Genomic DNA, 24,512 nt, shown 5'->3' with positions numbered 1-24,512 from the left:
TGAGTGGAGCTCAGTACTTCACAAAGATAGATCTGAAGAGTGGCTATCATCAGATACGGATTCGAGAAGGAGATGAGTGGAAAAAATCCTTCAAGACCAAGGAGGGTCTTTATGAGTGGTTAGTCATGCCCTTTGGATTGACGAACACCCCAAGTACCTTCATGCGGCTCATGAATGAGGTTCTTAAGAAGTTCTTGGGAAAATTTGTTATTGTCTATTTGGATGATATTTTAATTTTCAGCAAGACTTTGGAAGAACATTTACTGCATATTCATAGTGTCCTTGAAAGGCTAAGGGAAGAGAAACTATTAATTAATCTAAAGAAGTGTGTCTTTGCAAAAAGGGAGTTAGTCTATTTGGGATTTGTTATATCACCTGAAGGTCTCAAAATGGATCCAGAGAAGGTAAGCCATCTCGGAATGGCCTACTCCAAGGTCTGCTACTGAGGTAAGATCATTTCATGGTTTGGTTAGTTTTTACAGGAAGTTTATTAAGAATTTTAGTGGCATATGTGCACCCCTAACTGATACAATAAGAGGGGATATAAAAGAGTTCAAATGGACTGCAGTAGTAGCGAGAAGTTTTGAATTGTTGAAGAAGAAGGTGACAGAATAGCCTGTGTTGGCACTTCCAGATTTTAGAAAAGTGTTCCAGGTGGATTGTGATGCTAGTGGCAGCACTATTGGGGCTGTATTAAGCCAAGAAGGCAAGCCTATTGCATATTTTAGTGAAAAATTGAATGATGCAAAGAAGAAGTATTCTGTTTATGATCAAGAGTTCTATGCAATAGTTCAGGCCTTAAAGAAATGGAGGCATTATTTATTGCCAAAGGAATTTGTTTTGTATACTGATCATCAGGCATTACAGTACCTAAGTAGCCAAGGTAAATTGAATCAGAGGCATATGAAGTGGGTAGAATTCTTGCAGAGTTATACATTTGTGTTGAAGCATAGAAGTGGAAAATCTAACAGGGTTGCAGATGCACTAAGTAGGAGACAGTTGTTGCTTACAACAATGCAGGTTGAAGTAGTTGGGTTTGATGAACTCAAGAATTTGTACCCCGAGGATCCTAATTTTGCTGAAGCATAGAAATCTTGTAAAGAACCTTTTGGTATAGATAGAACCAAGTGGTTAGACTATTTGATTCAGGATGGCATGTTGTTCAAAGGTAGTCAATTGTGCATTCCATGGAGTTCCATGAGGGAAAATCTGATTAAGGAGAAACACAGTGGAGGGATGGCAGGACATTTTGGTCGAGATAAGACCATTTCCATTCTTAGAGACCATTATTTTTGGCCTCAAATTACACAGGATGTGAAGAAGTTTATACAGAGTTTCCAGGTTTGTCAAGTTGCCAAGGGGTTTAGTCAAAATACTAGCCTATATCAGCCATTGCATGTTCCACCAAGGCCATGGGAGGACATAAGTATGGATTTTGTTCTTGGATTGCATAGGACACAAAGGGGTAATGACTCAGTATTTGTGGTGGTCGATAGGTTCTCCAAAATGGCACATTTCATTCCATGCCACAAAACTCATGATGTTGTCCATATTGCAAACTTGTTTTTCAAAGAGTTGGTAAGACTACATGGTCTTCCAAGGAGTATAGTTTCTGACAGAGATACTAAATTTGTGGGGTATTTTTGGAGGACATTCTGGAAGAAGTTGAGAATAGACCTAAAATTCAGTTCCACACATCACCCACAGACTGATGGTCAAACAGAAGTGGTAAACAGAAGTCTAGGAAATTTGCTGAGATGTTTAGTTGGGGATAAGCCCAAGGGATGGGATTTGATTCTACCATAGGCAGAGTTTTCTTATAATAACTCTATAAATAGGAGTACTGGAAAATAACCATTTCAAATTGTATATGGGAATAGCCCAAGGACTGTACCAAAATTGAGGAAGATAGAACAAGGGGAGAGGACAAGTGCTGAAGCTGAGGAATTTGCTGAACACATCAAGCGTCTACATGAGGAGGTTCAAGCACACATTATCAAGATGAATCAAGAGTATAAAGCTAGGGCTGATCAAAGGAGAAGACATAAGGAATTCCAAGTAGGGGATCTAGTCATGGTGCACTTATGAAAATAAAGATTTCCAATTGGTACTTTCAACAAGCTAAAAATGAAGAAATTTGGCCCCTGCAAAGTTTTGAAGAAACATGACTCGGGAAATGCATATGAGGTGGAGTTGCCAGATGGTATTCACATTTCTCCCATTTTCAACATTGCAGATTTAACAGTGTATCATAATGATGGTGCAGATAAGGAGCTGGTTTTAGAGCCATGTCCAATTCCTGCTTCTAAGAAGGAGGAGATAGAAGACATTCTAGATCATTGTGTGGGTAGGAGTACCAGAAACAGGCAGTATGAAGAGTATTTCGTCAAATGGAAAGGACGACCAATCGAGGACTCAACTTGGATTTCAGCAGCTGAGGTTTCCCATTTGGGATTTCTTCTACCATCCATAAAGTGACAGGGTCACTTTTCAATCTACCCTGGGTGTTTGATGCAGGAGCATCAAGAGGCATAAGGGCAATCCTGTGTCACCCAAAAAAAATGTACTTAGACTTAGTTTCTGTTTCATGTCTTTACATTTTTGGATACCCATTTGGCTCAAATAAGGGTTCCAACTCTCATAGTTCAACTATCAGTGCATTTGAAAAACTTGAAAAAATAGGAGCATGTATTTGAGCCATCATTTCAGAAAACTAGAAGGTGTGAATTGGCTAGATGAATGTAATCATGATTTAGAGCATTCCAGAAAAAGAATCAGGTCAATAGGCCCCACGGTTTGAAAGTTATTACAGTTTTTCAAGTTTTGGAGACCTCCTAAGAATGCTTCAAAGTTAGGTTTGGGGCATTAAATGACCTTGAAAATGGTCAAAAAATGGGGGATGAGCAAAGCTGGTCCATAGGGCTATAGAGCCCTTCGAGAGCTTTCCAAAAATGTAAACAGTTTGTCAATCAGAGCTACGGTTCAAAAGTTATGCCTCCCGAAAGTTTGGTTACAGTTTCTGAATTCTTCTAGATTTGCACCAACTTCTAACGCAGCTTTCGCAACCTTCTATTTCGTCGATGGATGCCTACTAGCACTTTCTAGAATGTACTCCTAGTCCTTAACCCTCCGGGGTCTATTTAAGGAGATTTCTAGCATTGTAAAAGGCAGTTCAGAGTGGAGTTTGAGAGGGGGTACCATAAGGAGAAATTATCTCCAGATTTTTGCTATTGTAAGCCCTTAGGGCATGTTTTGAAGTTTATTTTCCTGTACTATTTGTACTAGCTTATTTTCTCAGTTAATATAATTTCCCTTTTCTATTGTTTCCATTTTGTTCTTGGGTTGTGCCCCCATCACTTCTTCATCATCATGTGAATTACTTCCCAAAGTTGTGTTGCAGAAAGGGTCTTTTGGTTCTTGTGTGGATGTTAAGCTAGGCATGCAAAAGTTCAAACTAGAGGGAAATGTACTCCCTAATGAAGCTGTTTGTGGAGGAAAAGGATTCTCCATCTCTTGTTGCCTTAATGATTCTAACAAACAAGACATGGGATTAAATGTGAATTGCCAGATCTTGTATGTACCATACAATAATGACCAAACCAATGGGTGGAAGATTATGGAAGAAAGAGAAGAATGTGTGGGAGAGCCACTGAACCTTATGTGATAAATGGGGCCAACAACCTAAATATAAAAAAAAGACCTTGATTTAGAAAATTAAGTGTGGTTATAGGATAAAAGTATCATTTTCCTACCAAAAATGGTTAAGTGACTTTAGGCAAGATAGGACACTAAATTGATTACCCACTATTTGGAGATGGACTTGTGGTCCCAAATGAGTGAGTGCAACTACAATAAATGTTTTCTTATAGATAAAGGTCTAGTTTTGTAATCTCAAAAGATGTTCTTACACCAAAATTTTAAGGTTCAAATGATCAAGCCCTTTAGCATAAAATTTGCAAATAGAAGACTAGAAATTTGGGAAATGGTGTTGATGTGGAAAATGAAGGTGTTGAGGTCACTTATGTAGTTAACAAAATCCTCTCTAACCAGGAACAAAAATCTTGGGTTCACTTCAGGGAAGGAAGACAAATTTTGAAGTTTAGCATTGTATTCAATTCTATCATAATGGTTTTGTTCAACTTCTTCTTTCTTGATGTCTTTGATAGTGTATCAGAATTGTTTATCATTGTGTGCTAGGTTTTTCCTTTCCTTGTAGGAAAATAGTTTGGATAATTTCACCTTCTTAGGCTTGACTTAGTCAGTCATGGCAGGAACAAAACAGACCTAGTTTCAAGTATAACAAATTTGTAACAAATTGTAACTAGAAGACTCAACCAATTTCAAATGCTAGACTATATATAGAAACTCTTGAAAATAACTATGAGTCAAAAGGACCCACTGATGGGGATACAATAGGAAAGGGAAAATTTTATTAACTATGAAAATATGCTAGTACATTTAGTATAGAGAAAATTGACTTCAACATGCCCTAAGGGCTTATAATAGCATAAATCTAGAGATAATTTCTTCTCAGAGTACCTCCTTTCAAACTCCACTCCAAATTGCCTTTTACAATGCCAAAAATGTTCTTAAATAGACCCTAGAGGGTTAAAGGATTAGCAATACATTCTAGAAAGTGCTAGTAGGCATCCACTGACCAAATAGAAGGATCTAGAAGTCACATTAGAAGTCGGCACAAAATTAGAAGAATCCAAAAATGGTAAACAAAATTCTGGGAGGCATAACTTTTGAACCGTAGCTCCGATCGACAAACCGTTTACATTTTTGAAAAGCTCTCAAAGTGTTCTATAGCCCTATGGAAAAGCTTCACTCATCCCCCATTTTTTTGGCCCTATTTAAGGTCATGTAATTCCCCTAACCTGACTTCAAATCATTCTTAAGATGTCTCCAAAAATTGAGATACTGCGATAACTTTCAAACCATGGGGCCTTTTGACCTGATTCTTTCTTTGGAATGCTCTAAATTATAATGACAATCATCTGGCTAATTTAGACCTTCTAGTTCACCAAAATGATTGCTTAATTACATACTGCTTGTTTTTTTGGCATTTACATGTATCCCAAGGTGTTCAAATACTCTATCCTAGAACACTGATAGTGGAACTATGAGAGTTGGAACCTTTATTTAACCCAAATGGGTATCCAGAAATGAAAACACATGAAATAGAAACTAATTCTAAGTACATTTTTTTTTTTTGTTGACACAAGATTGCCCTTATACCTCTGGATGTTCCTACATCAGACACCTAGGGTAGACTGAAAAGTGACCCTGTCACTTTATGAATGGTAGAGGAAATCCCAAACAGGAAACCTTAGCTACTAAAATCCAAGTTGAGTCCTCTATTAGCCATCCTTTCCACTTGACCAAATACTCTTCATACTACCTATTTCTAGTACTCTTGCCCACAAGATGATCTAGAATGTCTTCTATCTCCTCCTTCTTAGAAGCAAGAATTAGACATGGCTCTAACATCGGCTCCTCATCGGCACCATCATCATGATACTCTGTTAAGTCAACAATGTTGAAAATAGGAGAAATGTGAATACCATCTAGAAACTCCACCTCATATGCATTTCCTGAGTCATGTTTCTTCAAAATTTTATAATGGCCAAATTTTTTCATTTTTAGCTTGTTGTAAGTACCGGCCAAGAATCTCTCCTTTCTTAAATGTACCATGACTAGATTCCCTACTTGAAATTCCTTATGTCTTCTCCTTTGATCAGCCCTAGCTTTATACTCTTGATTCATCTTGGTAATGTGTTCCTAGACCTCCTCATGTAGACGCTTGATATGTTCAACAATTTTTTTAACTTTAGCACTTTTTCTCTCCCCTTGTTCTATCTTCCTCAATTCTGGTGCAGTCCTTGGGCTACTTCCATATACAATTTGGAATGGTGATCTACCAGTACTCCTATTTACAGAGTTATTGTAAGAAAACTTCGCTTATGGTAGAATCAAATCCCATCCCTTGGGCTTATCACCAACTAAACATCTCAGCAAATTGCCCAGACTTTTGTTTACCACTTCTGTTTGGCCGTCAGTCTGCAAGTGATGTGTGGAACTAAATTTCAAGTCTATTCTCAACTTCTTCCATAGGGTTCTTTAGAAATACCCCACAAATTTAGTATCTCTGTCAGAAACTATACTCCTTGGGAGACCATGTAGTCTTACTACCTCTCTAAAAAACAAGTCTGCAATATGGACAGCATCATGAGTTTTGTGGTATGGAATAAAATGTGCCATTTTGGAGAACCTATCAACCACCACAAATATGAAAATATCACCCCTTTGTGTCCTCGGAAATCCAAGAACAAAATCCATACTTATGTCCTCCCATGGCTTTGATGGAACAGGCAATGGCTGATATAGTCCAGTATTGTGACTAAATCCCTTCGCAGCTTGACAAATCTAACAACTCTGTACAAAATTCTTCACATCCTATGAAATATGAGGCCAAAAATAATGTTCTCTAAGAATGGCAATGGTCTTATCTCAACCAAAATGTCCTGCCATCCCTCCACTTTGTTTCTCCTTAATCAGATTTTCCCTCATGGAACTCCTTGGAATGCACAATTGATTGCCCTTGAACAACATACCATCCTGAATCAAATAGTCTAACCACTTAGTTTTGTCTACAGCAACAGGCTCTTTACAAGCTTTCTACACTTTAGCAAAATCAGGATCCTCGGGGTACAAATTCTTGAGTTCATCAAAACCAACTACTTCAACCTGCATTACTATAAGAAACAACTATCTCCTACTTAGTGCATGTGCAACCCTATTAGATTTTCCACTTCTATGTTTCAACAAAAATGTATAGCTCTGCAAGAACTCTACCCACTTCATATGCCTCTAATTCAATTTACCTTGGCTATTTAGGTACTGTAATGCTTGATGATTAGTACAAAAAATAAATTCCCTTGGCAATAAATAATGCCTCCATTTGTTTAAGGCCCGAACTATTGCATAGAAATCTTGATCATAAACAGAATACTTCTTTTTTGCATCATTCAATTTTTCATTAAAATATGCAATAGGCTTAGCTCTTGGCTTAATACAGCCCCAATAGCACTGCCACTAGCATCAAAATCCACCTGTAACACCTTTCTAAAATTTGGAAGCTCCAACATAGGTTTTTCTATCACCTTCTTCTTCAGCAATTCAAAACTTCTCGCAGCTGCCACAGTCCATTTGAACTCTTTTCTATCCCCTCTTATTGTGTCAATCAGGGGTGCACATATGCCACTAAAATTCTTAATGAACTTCCTATAAAAACTAACCAGACCATGAAATGATCTTACCTTAGTAGTAGACCTTGGAGTAGGCCATTCCAAGATGGCTTTTACCTTCTCTGGATCCATTTTGAGACCTTCAGGTGATATAACAAACCCCAAGTAGATTAATTCCCTTTTTGCAAAGATACACTTCCTCAGATTAATTAACAGTTTCTCTTCTCTTAACCTTTCAAGGACACTACGAATGTGCAATAAATGTTCTTCCAAAGTCTTGCTGAAAATTAAAATATCATCCAAATAGACAATAACAAATTTTTCCAAGAACTTCTTAAGTACCTCATTCATAAGCCACATGAAGGTGCTTGGGGTGTTCGTCAATCCAAAGGGCATGACTAACCACTCATAAAGAACCTCCTTGGTCTTGAAGGCTATTTTCCACTCATCTCCTTCTTGTATCCATATCTGATGATAGCCACTCTTTAGATCTATCTTTGTGAAACACTAAGCTTCACTCAAACAGTCCATAAGATCATCCATTCTTGGCAAAGGAAATCGATACTTGATGGTTATCCTATTTATAGCTTGAGATTCTATACACATTCTCCACTCTCCATCCTTCTTTGTTGCTAGTACTGCAGGCACTACACATGGACTCAAGATCTCCCAAATCAAGCCCTTCCTCAATAGCTCCTGAAGCTGTCTATTTAGCTCCTTAGTTTCAGTAGGAGTCATCCTATGAGCAACCTTGTTAGGTAAACTAACTCCTAGGATCAAATCTATCTAATGACTAATTTTCCTTATTGGTGGTAATCCTTTTGGAACATTATCAGAGATGATATCTCCAAACTCACCTAGTAAATTTGAAACATCAAGTGGTATTTCACAACAACTTTCTTTATCTTTCCTAGGAATCAAAGCATAGCACATACGCTGATGTTTCATGCCATCCAAAAACTTCCTTCCATCAACAAGACAAATCCTAGCACTGCTACATACCTTCTCACCTTCTTTTTTCATGGGCTTCAGTTTGTGGCAAACTCCATCCTTTGTTAGAGAGTATGTGTTTGCATGACCATCATGTACTGCATGCCTATCAAACTGGCATGGTCTTCCCAACAATAGATGGCAAACATCCATTGGAATAACATCATATAGAACTTCATCATGGTAACTCCCAATTTTGAATTTCACTAAACATTGTTCACTTACTAGGACCTTATGATCATCTTTCACCCAAGCAATCCGATAGGGCTAGGGGTGTTTCTCCCTCTTGAGCTTCAACTTAGAGACCATCTCCTCTGATACCAAGTTATCAGTGCTACCACCATCAATGATCACATCAGAAATTTTATCCTCAGACCTGCACCTGGTACAAAATAAACTCATCCTTTGTCCTAGTTCAATCTCACCACTTAGTAGGACGCTTTCATTTACTAAAGTCTCTCCTCTTTCTACATGTTCTGAATGTGATGATTGTGCATCCTTATCCACATGATCAACCCTAGCTTGACCCTCAGCTCTCGTATCTGTCCTTCCTTGTTGTTGAGGGCATTCAAAGGCACAATGACCTTCTTCACTACATTGGAAATAAGTACCATGAAAGCCTCCTCTTCCTTGTCCACATCCTCTGCCTCTTCCTCTCTGATTTCCAAAGTCTTGATCACGGGAGCAGTTGAAACCCTCATTCCTCTAGTTCCTGCTAGTACCCACATCTTTATTTTTCTTTTGGGTTTCATTTTGGCCTCTAGATGACCTAACGCTACCCCTTCCTCCTTGACCACACTCTCTTTATCTCCCTTCAAACCTTTTATTCAGCTTCTCTTCCACTCACAGGGTAAACTGGTATGCCTCTTAAACACTAGTCATTCTTACTACACTTAATTCCTCTTGGATGCTAGGTCGTAACCCACTAATATAATGAGCAACCTTCTCCTTATTTGCTTCTACATGCCCCACTCTAATCAAAAGTTGATAAAACTCCTCTATATATTCCTGGACTAATTTTCCTGCTTGCTTTAAACCATGCATCTTCTTAAACAAAACAATCTCATAATTAACAGGAATGAACTGCTTCTTCAATTTGTCCACCATACGATCCCACCTTGTGATCTTCTCCTTTCCTCTTCTATTTATTTCTAATTGAACCTCTTGCCACCAAATTTTGGCATGTCCTTTCAGTTTGGCCTTTGCAAACTTAACCCTATCTAGGTCCCTGATATCCTCATACTCAATGTATTCTTCCAGTTCATTGATCCAATTGATCAACTCATCTGGTTTCAAATTTCTTGAAAACACACCCCCATCAATTGTAGGTCTTTTTCCAAACTTATTAATGGCCCTAAAAAGCCTTTCCTCTGCTTGATTCAGAACTTCCCCATCAAATTCCCCTTCTAGTCCAATTTCTTCTTCTTCATTGTCATCTTCACTTTCGTCACCTGCGGCAACATTTGTTCCTCTGTGGAGCTCCTCCTGCAATGCTTGTACCTACCTTTGGAGGGATCTAACCTCCTCAAGATTAATAGATCCAGCACTTCCACCGTGCTCTCTTCGTGGAGGCATCTTTTAACTCAAACCCACAACCACACAGTCCTAGTGCAAACTACCTCACAATCGGTGCTCTGTCTACACACTCAGGAAAACCTGCTCTAATACCACTTGATGGGGACACAATAGGAAATGAAAAAATTTATTAACTCTAAAAATATGCTAGTACATTCAGTGCAAAGAAAATAGACTTCAACATTCCCTAAGCGCTTACAATAGCATAAATCTGGAGATAATTTCTTCTCCCAGTACCTCCTCTCAAACTCCACTCCGAACTGCCTTTTACAGTGCCAAAAATGTTCTTAAATAGACCCTAGAGGGTTAAGGATTAGGAATACATTCTAGAAAGTGCTAGTAGGCATCCATCAACCAAATAGAAGCTCTAGAAGTCACATTAGAAGTCGGCACAAACTTAGAAGAATCCAAAAATGATAACCGAACTTTTGGGAGGCATAACTTTTGAACCATAGCTCCGATCGAAAAACCGTTTACATTTTCAGAAAGCTCTCAAAGTGCTTTATAGTCCTATTGAAAAGCTTCACTCATCCCCCATTTTTCAGCCTTGTTTGAGGTCATTTAATGCCCCTAACCTAACTTCAAATCATTCTTAGGATGTCTCCAAAAATTGAAATACTGCAATAACTTTCAAACCGTGGGGCCTTTTGACTTGATTCTTTTTTTGGAATGCTGTAAATTATAATGAAAACCATCTGGCCAATTTAGACCTTCTAGTTCACCAAAATGATGGCTCAATTACATACTCCTATTTTTCTAGCATTTACATGTATCCCAAGGTGTTCAAATACTCTATCCTAGAACACTGATAGTGGAACTGTGAGAGTTGAAACCTCTATTTAACCCAAATGGGTATCCAGAAATGGAAACACATGAAATGGAAGCTAAGTCTAAGTACTTTTTTTTTTTGGTTGACACAAGATTGCCCTTATACCTCTGGATGCTTCTGCATCGCCCACTTACCGTGATTTCACTCACTGAAAGTTTAGCTCACCATTTCACTCATTTTTTTGAACTTATTTGATGTTTGATGTTGCTTTTGGATTTTTAAACAATCAAGCATGTTGAACACATCAACAATCCTAATAAGGTTTCCATTAGGATGTACAAGGATTATCTAGAGGATTTCTTTAATATACACAAGGTACATGAGGCCCAAAGCTATAGATGAAAGAAAATAATGCCACACATCCAAGGGGAGATGGTAACTCAAATCTTTGCCTTCACTTCCCAAAGGTATAAATTTCTTTGGGGCTTAGCCAAGAGTGACAAGATTTTAATTCCAAGAGAGATGTCTTTTGATTCACCTCCCAATTTTTATACTCTTCCAAAACACTAGATTTGATGTCATCCCAAGAGGTGATGAAATCCCCAAGTAGGCCTCCTAAGAAAAATAAACAAGACCACTTATTTTTTGTGCACTCAAGATCACTTGAAGGCACAAGAGGAGAGAATATGTAAGTGGCCTTAGGGTTAAAAGACACTTTTTCTTTCCCAATGGAGCTTTAGGTTTTGTAATCTACTCTTGAAGACACTTGTGTTTAAGCATGCATTGTTCTTTCCAACTTGACAATGTCATCAACATAATAAAAAATGAGGATTCATCAAAAAAAGTAAATCGATTATGAACATAAGAAAATTGCTGAAAATAAAACCAATTCCTTTAAATCATTCAAGATTGATTGAGATCATTTTAAGCACTAAATCTAAATATTTCATAGCAAGCTTCATTGACCTTAGGCATTCAAGAGTGTATTTTTTATCTAAACATTCATTCCAATGAAACCATGTCAATTTCCTTAAGGCATTCAACATTGTGTTTAACTATCCTAAACATGCATTCCAATTAAAAACTTGTTCATTCCTTAATGACATTCAAGAATGTGTTTTGAGAATCACTCATTCTAATGAAATGTGTGTAAATTCCCCTTAAGGCACTTAAGATTGGATGTAATGTTTTCACCCTAAAGCATTCAAGATTGTGTTTGGACTTTAGATATTAGTTTTCAACATACATTCCAAAGAAAAATGTTTATTTCATACAAGTTCATTAACCATCTAATCCTATAAGTGATCAAAATCACTATAAATTTCCCAAGTGATTAAAATCACTATAAATTTTTAAATCCTTCAAAGTTTGTTTCCTGTAATACACACTTGCTAAAAATCTCTACAAAACAACCAATTAGTGAATTAAGTGTTTAAAATTTTAATTTAATTTGCCAAAAATCGAAGATGATAGACATCAGGCATAGACAATAGAACTACGTAGACACTAAAAATCATAGATGACAGAAAGATGCAAATGCCAAAACTCACAAATGACAGTAGGCAAGGGTGTATGGTTAGCAATCTAGTGGTAACTTGTTAGACATAGATGAAAAATCAAATTCATCGATGCTAAAACTCAAAGATGACAAAGTACTCGACACACAACGCAGATGACAAAATATGGATTGCAAATGACAATTCTCACTAAAAATTGTAGATGACAATCTAGGTTTTACAACAAGTTTTAATATCTACCCACCATGCAGATAACAAAGAGAACGAGGAATAACTCTCGCTTGTTCTTTTGTTTCTCATTGTCTTTTGGCTTTTTGTTCTGGCTTTTGGCCATGGTCTTGCTTGTCTTTTTTCTTGGTCTTTTCTTAGAACTCCACTTTTTGGCTAGGCTTTATGCTTATTATCAGCCTATGAACTAATGATTTTTTGGTTGGGCTTTCACGCTTATTATCAGCCTTTTATGTATTAACTATTGGGTTTCAGGAGCCCTGTAAAACCTGTTTATCTAATAAAAAACAAAGAGAATGATGTAAATGCTAAAACCCAAGTTTAATGCCAGAACAAGTGGATTTAAAATAGCAAGGTTGGAGACACTAATTTCTAGAGACATTTGACTTGCAAATGACACTGCGTCTAGCGTAGATGACAATGTGCAGATTTTGACAGTGGGTTATGGTTTTTTAAGAATTTTTTTGAATTGAAAATAAGGATGTGGGTCCCACTAGGTGTGCCAAACTATATATGGGAAAACCTAACCTTTCGAGAGCATGAGTAAATAAGAAAACATTAGTAGCATATGCATTGAAGATTCAAATAAGATTGATAAGCCACTAAGTCTACTTGAGTTTAACTACTTGTGCAACCACAAATAAAAGTCCTCACATAACTTCAAAGCAGCTCAATAAGGGCACCCATAAGAGGCCTTGTTGGTGTGCTCAAGTATGAGGTATTTAGATGTGCTCTCCCAAAACACAAGTATTGAATCCATTGAATGATAAAATGATATGAAAAATGATATGATTCTAAGACTAAATGAATGGAGAAAACCTTGAGGACATGGCTATGAGTGAACCAATCACCAAAGGATTGTAAGATGTGAGATGGAAGTGCAATTCAAGAAAGAAACCTATAACATCATACTACCATAAAACCTAAACGCAAACTAAAAATATAAGTAATGTAAAAAACTACCAAAGGTTAGTTCTAAGCATGAAAATCTCTAAAAAGCTCTAACAAAAAATTAGGATGATAATAATACAAATGAGGGAGATAGAAAATGCTTGAGACAAGGGCTCTATTTATAGGTTTGAGAGATGCCTTGGGGAGGTGAAATCTATGTGGCATCCACATAGGTTCCATAAGGGAGACACATGGGCTAAGGAGATAAATCATGCAAAGGTCAACATTCAAATTTTGCTCACACATGTGTGAGAAAAATTGAAGGAAGGAGTGGGGGACAAAGGTGTAAGAAGTGTGGAAGGTGTGAGAGGTGTGAGAAGTGTGAAGGGTTCCTCACATAGTTAGGAACTAAAAGGGATTTAGCAAGGTGTTTAGGATAAATAAGTGGGAATAAGTAGTGGGTAGGCTTAGAAGGATAAAAGTGATGGGTGTAGACTAGGTGTTAGGATAGGTTTAAGACTAAATTAAATAAGAATTAATGTAATCATAGGTTTAGAGAATTTAATGGAATGGGGGGGAATTAAATAAATAAGATTTATTTAAAAAGGGATTTATGGAGCCCCATGCATTAAATAAATTTAATACATTAGGGATGGAATTATTTAAATTAAATTTAAATACATTAGGAAAGTGAACCTATTTAATTATATAAGTAGAAGAATATGACAAATATAATTAATTAGTAAATAATCAACTATAATGTCAAAGGAAATATTAAATGAATTAATATAGTGTTTAGAACAATTTTAAGTGTCTATAGGAATATTCTACATAATTACCTTCATCAAACAAGAAACATGAAAAACTAGATGTATCTTTGTTGTTGGTGGAAACTAAAGCTTGTAGGAAACACTACCAATCTTTTGCATGATTTGGTATGGTCCATAACATCTTAGAGACCACTCATTATTCTATTTTTTTTCTTCATTGAGATTTTTTTATAAGGCTATAATCTCAAGAAGACCTATTCCCCAACTTCAAAATTTCTTTCTCTTCAATGTTCGTCCACTTGTTATTTCATTTGATTTTGTGCCATAGGTAAATTCTCCTTAATTCTTGAAAGTACTTGTTGTTGATGGAGCAAGTGGTCCTTTATTGTCTGAACTCTTGGTGACACCTTTAATGATGATGTGATGCAAGGAGGATGATATTCATAAAGTGCCAAAAATGAAGACATTTTTTATGAGATATGAAATGAAGTATTGTACCACCATTTTGTAAGAGGTAGCCAGTCTACCCATTGAGATCATTTTTGTCAAGTAAAACAATGTAGACATCCTTCCAAACATTTATTAACAACCTCATTTTTCCCATCTATTGAGGATGGTATAAAGAACTATGAGCTAATTGAGTACCCAAACATGAGAATAAATATTTCCAAAAGTGACTAGTAAAGATAGGATCATGATCATTAACAATAACCTTAGGTGTACCATATAGCTTTTGGATATTCTACAAGAAAACTTTTGGCACTATACTTGCTATAAAAGGATGTGATAATGTAATAAAATATGCATATTTAGTGAAGTGATCAACTACTAACATGATGAAATTATGTCCTTTAGATTTAGGAAGCCCTATGATGAAGTCCATGGATTCCTCTTCTCAACTATTGGCACTCAAAATTGTGTTCTCGTTTTGAGTGTCCATTTGTGATTTTGAGTCAAATCAAGCCCCATAAATGCGCATCGGCTATCAAGTTGAGGCCTTAGAGGTGTTCAATGCTTTTAGCACCTTTCATCCAGCCTGTCTAAGTGTTCCATGGAGTTAAATTGTCATTCTGAGCCATTTCGTAATGTCCTATTTTGAGCAAATGTCAATTATGGATTTTCACTAAGTGTCAAATAGTGACAGGAGGCTATGTTAGCAATCAAATAACATGCACCAAGAAATGTTTTAGGACTCACCGCTTTGGGAATATCCTGTGTCCATACTCAAAAACCTATGTTTCATATTTTGAGTCATTTCAAATTCATTTGACTAGGTTTTGAATCCCTCAAAGTTGGTAGTTTACTATTTTCATGCTTTTGCAATTAATTCACAATTCTGGGAAGCCATGTTTGATGTGTTATAAATTTTGACTAGTTGACTAAAATGAGAAAATTCCTATTGTGTTGCATTGTTGACATCAAAGAATTGTTATTTTTCAAGTTTCAACTCATGACGAATCCATTTGATCAGTTTTCAAACGTGATTCCAAATGCAATTTCAATCTTTTTACTAGTATCAGCATTTGCAGATTTGTCAGAAGCCTTGTTCGTGATGTTATAACTTGAGATCCATAATTTCCTAGATTAAATTGATTGCACCACTATATTTTCCTCTAAAAATACTCCAAGTTTGTCAGTTTTTAAGTCTTGACAAATCCATTTGAATACTCTCCAAGTCAATTCTGTTTGCCAAAATCACTTTTCTGCCATTGTTTCAATCTGCAAAATTCAAGTAGCCTACTTTGACTGCTCGCCATTTGCATCCTATTATTTTTCATGAGTCCAAATTGAAAATCCATACTCTCCTCATGATAGTGAACCAATGCCCCAATTTTCAAAGCCAAATCTGAACAAGATTTATTATTTTCTTACTTGTTTACTTGCAGGTAATTCTGAGAGGTCAACTTTGACGACGAATATATTCTGACTGGGAATTCGTCATGAGACAAGATTTGATAGGGTGCAAGTATGCACAAAAAATAGTCAGTGTTCTATTTTTTAGAGCCCGATCAAGTGTTTTGGTCAGTTTTGAAGGCCAGTCAACATACCTCCTAGCGCAAATTTGATAGTATGCAAATTAATGATAAAATGAGTTTTAAAAGTTGTTTTTAGTGGTCGAACTTGTTTCTAATTAGTATGATGAGTTCAATGGATTATTTTGGCACTTTAGTTGTTCAAAAATGAAAAAAAATTTAGCCAAACCCACTTTGGGGCTCGACTGATTCCATCAGGCTGATAAAAATTTGTGCAAGTCAAAGATTTGAAGAGGAGATGGTAATGATTGTAATCATTACAATGCTTCATCATGTGCCTTACCATCATTGGAGTTAAATAAATGCAAGGGGCAACTCAAGAGTTGTCCAATGCACAGGATTTGTCGGGAGTACTTGATAATGAACAAGAGATGATAGCTACTGTTATTGATATAGATAGAAGAGATGAGAGAGGGAATAAATACCAACCTAGATCCAACTTGCTCGAATAAGAAAATTTTGAGGCAATTGTACCTACTATTGTATGGCCTGTGGAAGACAATTCAAATCACATTGAGGAAGAAATTGTAACATGTGTCACAAATCATCAAGATCTTATTCTTTTTGATCCAATGAGTGTTGCCCATACATCTTCAAGTCTAGCAACTGGCATACCATCCCAGAGTCAACTAAATTTTTTGCCTCCTAAAAAAATCAAGATAATAAAGAAAAAACTTTAGTCAAATTTTTTTAAAAGAACCCAATGCATAAGAAGAAAAGGATGAAAGACTGAAATAATGTTTAGCTGCTACAAAGGAATTGCACCCTACTTTGATGTCTCCATAGAATAAGTATAGGGTTCTTAGGTAGTTAATGGTTGGAGTAGTCGCTATTGTGTTAAGACTTGAGAAGCCTCATTATATTCTTGTCCGATGCCTTGCCTGATAATTTCTAGCCTGTGTTGTTATTTGCAAGCCCATGATCCACACTAAAAAGCTAGTTTGCAAGTGGGCAACAAACTTTGTATACAAATTGTTCTCTATAATTAAACATATGATGGCTGTTGAAACTTAAAGTAAATAAACAACTAAATTACTAACATTTCATATGTAGACATAATTCATAGTTTTATTTAGAATAGCCAACCATATTAGGGTTTGAATAGGGTGCCCTATAACATTTTCCACAACTAATCCCAAAGGCAGGATACAACACTCCTAGGCCCACAAGTGGCAAGAACACATCCACCCAACATGGTGTGGTCTACTTACAAGGGGAACCCATCTCTGCCCTCACTACTCATGTCTCCTTATTTAGCCATATATGATAAATTCCAACCTTTAGTTCACTTCTACAAGCAACCATTGTAGACATTGGAAAGGAAAGAACAATAGGCTGCTCTGGAACTTTCACCACAACAAAGCCCAAGGGCATGATACAATGCCCATTGGCTCATGAGTGGCAAGAATACATCCATCCAACATGGGGTGGTCTATTTAAAAGGGAAACCTGTATCTGCCCTCCCCCCTTGTATTTCTTTGCTAACCTATACATGATTTTTTTGTAGGAGAATATCAAAATTTGATAAACAGATAAAGAATCTAAGTTGTTTAGTATTTTGCATCATTAACTATACCAAATTCATAAGATATTATAAGTTAGACTGCATCTTCATCATACATATCTTAATAATTGCTACAACACATAATGCCTACTATATCCAGTACTGATCTAATCCAGTTACTTGATTGTATCATTTGAGCTATTACTGAGTGATGATTTAAGTGATTGTTGATTAGATTATTGATGTGTGATGATGTAATAAATTCTGGTCTAATACATTTTTTAGTGATGATTGAATGAATGCTGATGTGATAGAGAGATGCTTAATTGCTTAATTATTTATTTTTGTAGTCCCAAGATGAAGTTGTGATTGATGGATTTGATGATTTTTTGCTTGATCTTCCTGATTGATTGATGCTTTATTTCTTGAGGGGTTAATGATTGATGGATGAATTAAGGATTTGTTTCAACGGAGCCATGAGTGATGATTGATAAGTCACCCTTCCAGGCTTGGAATGAATTGTCCTTTGTGCTTTATTGGTATAAGGAATAAAGGATCACCACCTTTAATTAATTGAGTTACTATGTTTCAATTCTTCCTTTGAGAGTAATATATTATCCCCCAAATTGATCTCCCTTGGGTGTACTCTTCAAATGAAACATTCTCTTGTTTATACCTTGCATGTGAGGGAGAGTCGCACCTCTTCATCAAGTTTTCCCCCTTTGCAATGTGTAATTTCCTTTTCCTAGTTTTCCTTATAGTTTGCCCTAAATTCACAAATCCAAATTAGATAATAAACAAATTATAGTTAGAGATATAACTCTAACCTAAAAATAAGATGAAATAAGCTTATCTTGGAACCTGCAATCAATTAGATAATAATAATATAATCATAATGTATGTAATACACCTAGTGTGAGATTTACACATCATTACCACATTGCAAATGGAAACCACCCTCTTTTTGGTTTAGCAGTGGAGGTAGTGCTCTTAATTGGTCTTAGATGGTCTTGGTGGCAATTTCTAGGTCTCCAAGTTGAAAAGATGAGTTTGGGCAACTTTGGCCTACTAAGTAGTTGAGTTTGTCTAGGGTGTGAAGGTGTGACCAAGAGTTGGGCTAAACTAATCAAGGATATGGAATTGAAATCAAGGGATTTGTGATGAAATGAGTTAGAACCTTTCAAAAAATACTTGTTCCAATGAGTGTTAAGTGTTCCATTTATTCTCATGAGAGATGGATTCATGTTGAATCACTACTCATGAAACATGGGTCAATGAGTTTGATTGAAAAACACATAGTTAGATCATAATAGCAATATCACAGATTTTAGAAAGCCAAATACTCTAAACCTTATAGTAGATAAGCTTGATGATGATGGTTGTAGGGTTTAGGCTGAAATTTATTTTAAAGTTCAATTTGGCATATGGTGGTTCTACTTGTCTTAATCTTTATTTTAAGTGTTCAAGTGAAATATAGAATTGGGTTTAGTGTTAGGGTTGAGATTTGATTTGGTGTAAGGTTTATATGTAATAAGGATGTATATTAATTATTGGGAAAAATAAATAAATAAAGATGTATATGTAATCATTGGATAAGATAATAATTAATATTGTAAATTATTTAAAATATTATTGATATATAGTTAGCAAAGTTTCAATACAGGATTTATGGTTAAAGTTCATATTGGTTAAGTTATAAGTGTAGAGTTCAACATGGTTCAGCATTCAATTAGACTTGGTGGTGATATTAGGGTTCAATCTAGTTTATTGTTTCATTTGGTTTTCAAGTTTAATGTGGTTTAATGTTAGGTTCTTGATTTGGCAGCAAGAGCCTACAACACAACTTCAACTATTTACCATTAAAAAAATTCTTGATTTGGCATGGGATCAAACTTCAAAATGTTTTTTTTTGTTAGGGTTCAATTTTTATTTTATTGGGGTTAGGGTTGAGTTTCCTACTTTTCCACCAGGTGCATCTCAACCTCTTCAGTTATATCTTGTTGCATGGGAGTTTCAAAATTTTCAAGTCTTTTTTCACTAGAATCAACCTTAATAGAGTCATTATGGTTATATGAATGGATTCTTTGCCTTAGAACACTAACATCTTCAAAATCCCATATGAAATCTATATGACCATTTCATTTCTTCAATATTCCCTATGGATGTCCCTATCTAACTATATATCTTTTAATTGCATATAATAACTAATTTATGTGCTTTTTCATGACTATGTTTGACTCATATAATTGTGATCTCTCTAGCACTATGATGTCGTTTAATATGTCTTGTTAAAGCTTGTAAATTTTGTTCCTTTTGCCATGTCATGTAATATGTCTTGCCTTGTAGCTTATATGTTTTGAAATTATTTTTAGGCCTTGTAGCTTGTATAATTTGATTGTTGGAGAGCTTCTACAGCTAAGCAAAAAGGTCGTTGCACAAGTTATAGCTGCGCGCTTAGCCGGTATGAAAATTGTATATTTTTTTAATCTAATGTATATTTTAACTAGACTTGTAGCTTATATGTTTTGAAATTGTTGTTAGGCCTTGTAGCTTGTATGATTTGATTGCTGGAAAGCTTCTACAGCTAAGCAAGAAGGTCGTTGCATGAGTTATATAGCCGCACGCTCGAGTATGAAAATTGTATATTTTTTAATCTAATGTATATTTTAACTAGAATTTTAGCTTATATGTTTTGAAATTGCTATTAGGCCTTGTAGCTTGTATGATTTGATTGCTAGAGAGCTTCTACAACTAAGCAAGAAGGTCATTGCATGAGTTATATAGCTGCATGCTCGGGTATGAAAATTGCATATTTTTTAATCCAATGTATATTTTAACCAGACTTTTAGCTTATATGTTTTGAAATTGTTGTTAGGCCTTGTAGCTTGTATGATTTGATTGCTGGAGAGCTTCTATAGCTAAGCAAGAAGGCTGTTGCACGAGTTATATAGCATGCACTCGGGTATTAAATTTGTATATTTTTTAATCTAATGTATATTTTAAGTAGACTTTTAGCTTATATGTTTTGAAATTTCTTTTAGTGGCTTAATGTTGTAAGGTCTCTTGAAATAAGGCCTTCAGGCGATTGGTCAAAGTCTTACAAATAATCTTATCCAGAAATTTGCCTAGAGTAATTGACTGAATGTTATAAAAGGTGATTGGATTAAATGTCTCAGGAATAAAGTCGAAGAAAGTATGTTTAAAATATTAAAGTATTTAGCTAGGTCTAAGAAGATTTGTGTACTTTCGACAATTTTGCTTAGTTTGTGAAAGTTGTAGACTGAAGTTTTCATAGCCCAATTTTTGCTTCCTGCAAAGAACGATCATGTCAGATAATATAAGTGAAGAACAAAACAGGGAGACAATTGCTAGATTGTGGTCTAACTTGAAAAGAAAAGGTGATGGAAAATGTTATTGTCCTTGAAATATTTGTAAGGGCTTAAACCATAGAAGACTACTAATCAAAATAGTTAAGAGACATTGTAGGGAGAATGGTCACATTGAAGGGGGGCATGACTATCATCCATTGGTAAGTCATTCATTATATCATTTTAACAATTTAGATACATATGAAATCACTTGATGATGAGTTGATGATCATGGTTTATTTATGTTAATCAATTTTATATAGGTTGATCTTCCTAGGGAAGTACATGATATGAACCACACCAATCTGAAGAATATGGTTTTCGAAGTGGAGGAACATGAAGGTGCAAATATCGAAGGTGAATATAATGATCCCATGGAAGATGACGATCATGCACCAGAAAACACAATTGAAGAGGATGGTATAAATACATTGATCAATGACACATTTAGTCCAAGCGTATCTGATCATGATGATGATGATAGCCTCGATGTACCTCTACTTCAGAAGGCATACGAGCCCCTATACAAAGACTCCCAAACAACTCTTCTCTTTGATGTATTGTTGTTGTTGAACTTGAAGGTTATGAATGGTTTATCCAACATAACAATGTCACATATGTTAAGGTATGTCATATATGTCTTTATAGTTAAAAAAGGGTGAATAATGTACCACTAATATTTTTTATATTAACAACTTATATTTTTTGCTGTAGATTGATAGGTGATTTTCTGTTACCATCATCAAATATTCTACCTCACTCATATCGAGAATTAGCTGCTATTATGAAAGATATTGGAATGGAGTATGAAGCAATACATGCTTGTCCCAATGATCATATTATATATTATAAAGAACATGAATTTGCAACACAATGCCCTGTATGTCATATGAGTAGATATCGAACAGATCGACTAACAAAAAAGGTGCCTCAAAAGGTTCTTCGTTACATCCCCATTATTCCACGGATGCAACAATTATTCAAGTGTAGTAGCTTGGCTCAATTTATGGATTATCATACATGCAATAGAAGTCGAGATGACATTATTCAAATCCCTGTAGATGGTTTGACATTTATGCACATAGAGGAAAAGTGGCAACACTTCAAAGAAGAACCTCATAATCTCAGGCTTTCATTGGCAGCAGACAGTGTCAATCCATTTGGAGAGATGAGATCTATTTACTCAATGTGACCTATTTTTTTTATCAACAAAAACATTCCTCTGTGGATGTCAATAAAGAGGGAGCACATTATCTTGGCAATGATTTTTCCAAGTATCTTATCATTTGATAGTTATTAATTTACATGTACTTACAAATCTTGTAGTAAAATAGTCACAATAATTATGTAATGTTACTATTCATTCAAGTAGGTAAATATCAAGTTAAAGATATGAATGTATATATTGAGCCTCTTATCGATGAGTTGGTGGAGTTATGGAACGGTGTCACTATGTATGACGTGTCTAGACCAATAGGACAAAGACAATTTCAATTCCATGCAATACTTGCATGGACAATACATGATGCCCCAGGGCTAACACATTTTTGTGGTATGTTATAGTGAATTCAAGTTGTGCACGATAATTCTAATTATAAAAATCAACATATTTAATAATCCAATTATATCATTATCTTATAGGTCTTCAAACAAAGGGAAAATTTGCATGTCCAGTTTGTGGTCCAAAGATGAAATCTCATCATTCAAAAAGTTTAGGAAAGCAAGTGTTTGATGAGTGTAGACACTTCCTCCACAGGAATCATAAGTATCAAAGTACGGAAAAACATCTTTTCAATGGGAAAGAAGAGACTACATCAAAGCCACGAAGAATGACACCTCGCCTATGGAAGTTGGAATATAATAGAATTAATCATCAAGGTAATGTTGTTCCACCTAATGGTTTATGTTTGTAATTTACATATTTCTATTGTGATTTTTGTTTACAAATTGTGTAACTGATGATCGTGAAGGTCGTCAAGGCAGTACTGACAACCTTCCAAAGGGACTAAAAAGATATCCCAGACAATTTAGTAGGTTTCCCTACTACGAGAACTTACAAATTGTACATTTGTTTGATGCTATGCATATTGGAAAGAATATAACAAAGACATTGTGGAAAATATTGGATGGAAGGCGTGACAAAGAAAAAATTGTCAAAATTTGTAATGACATTCATGAATCCAATCATGCATTGAAGAATTTCATTCACTCAAATAGCAACAGAGATCAAATTAATATAAGTGCCCTTCCTTGGTTATTAACGGACCAACAAAGTGATGCCATAAAAGAAGTCATACGAAAAATTTGATTTCCCACAGGATTTGCTGGGAACATAAACAATCTCATATAAAAAAAAAGTGAATTTGGGCCAAGGCTCAAAACACATGATTGGCATACTTTCATCAAGGTAAGTTATGTTCTTCTGTATTTACAATATATTCATAAAATACGTGTAATGTTCATTATGTTATGTTAGAAAACAATGAAATGATTGGTTTATAATTACTGCAGTACATGCTTCCTCTATCTCTCCCAAAGCCCTTCAACAATAACATCAAACAAGTGATATATGATCTTGGAAAATACATGAGGTAAGTAGTAATATCTGTTCAATTTGTTGTATATATTAATTATATTTGTGATTTTTTTTTCTTGCTATGTAATCTATGGTATATTATTTTGTAAAGTCTCGTATCTATATATTTTTTGTGACTTGAATCTCTTAATGTAGGTGGTTTTCATCTAAAGAAATACATAAAGAAGATATAAACTATTGGAAGAGAAGAATTCCTCATTTACTGTGTCAAATGCAAAAGTGTCTACCTTCAACTTTTTTCAATGCACAGGAACACTACCTCATACACCTAGTTGAGGAGATTGAATTGTGTGGACCTGTACACAGTAGGTCAATGTGGATGGTTGAGAGGCACTTGAAATCTTTGAAGTCTTTGGTTTGACAAAGAGCACATCCTGAGGGTTCTATAGTAGAGGGATATATGGTATACTAGACTATGGTGTACATTACTGAATATCTTCCTAAGTTTGCATCAAATATCCATGTAGATCGCATTTGGGATCTTGAGCCTTTTAAAAAATTAGAAGGGGAGTACTTGATGGGGAAAGGTACATTGAGGAAAGTAAGAGGTAATAAATTATAAGATGTTATTTTAATAAATTATTTCTTAATCTTCAAAGTAAATCAGTTGTAAGTTGTCTATTTTTTTTTTTGTACAGGTGCTCGAGAGTGGGATGCACTACATTTTTATATTGCAAACAATCTTGATTGGATGACAATATGGATTGAATGATGTCAACATTCTGGTCAGACATTAACATGGGAAGGTGTATCTTCATTGGTTAAAGAAGCTCATCATAATGGAGAATATTGGTAAGTGGTGTAAAAAGTACAAATCTAATTGCCACTCCAATGCATAGTGCTATGTACAAAAGACCGATTCGTGCATATGTAGAAGCAAAGGGTTTCCATGAGCTAGAGGTGAAGAATTTAAATCCTAAAGCTACTTGTCTCCATACAACAACCACAACATTTAAACTGAGAAAGAGGAAAAACGGAAGCCTCACTTGAAAAAGGAAGAACGAGAAAAAACCAAGTTAAG

The sequence above is a fragment of the Cupressus sempervirens genome, chromosome 8, assembly GCF_028749045.1.
Source record: "Cupressus sempervirens isolate cs-2001-9-10 chromosome 8, ASM2874904v1, whole genome shotgun sequence".
NCBI lineage: Eukaryota > Viridiplantae > Streptophyta > Pinopsida > Cupressales > Cupressaceae > Cupressus > Cupressus sempervirens.
Note: the sequence above shows the minus strand (reverse complement) of the source record.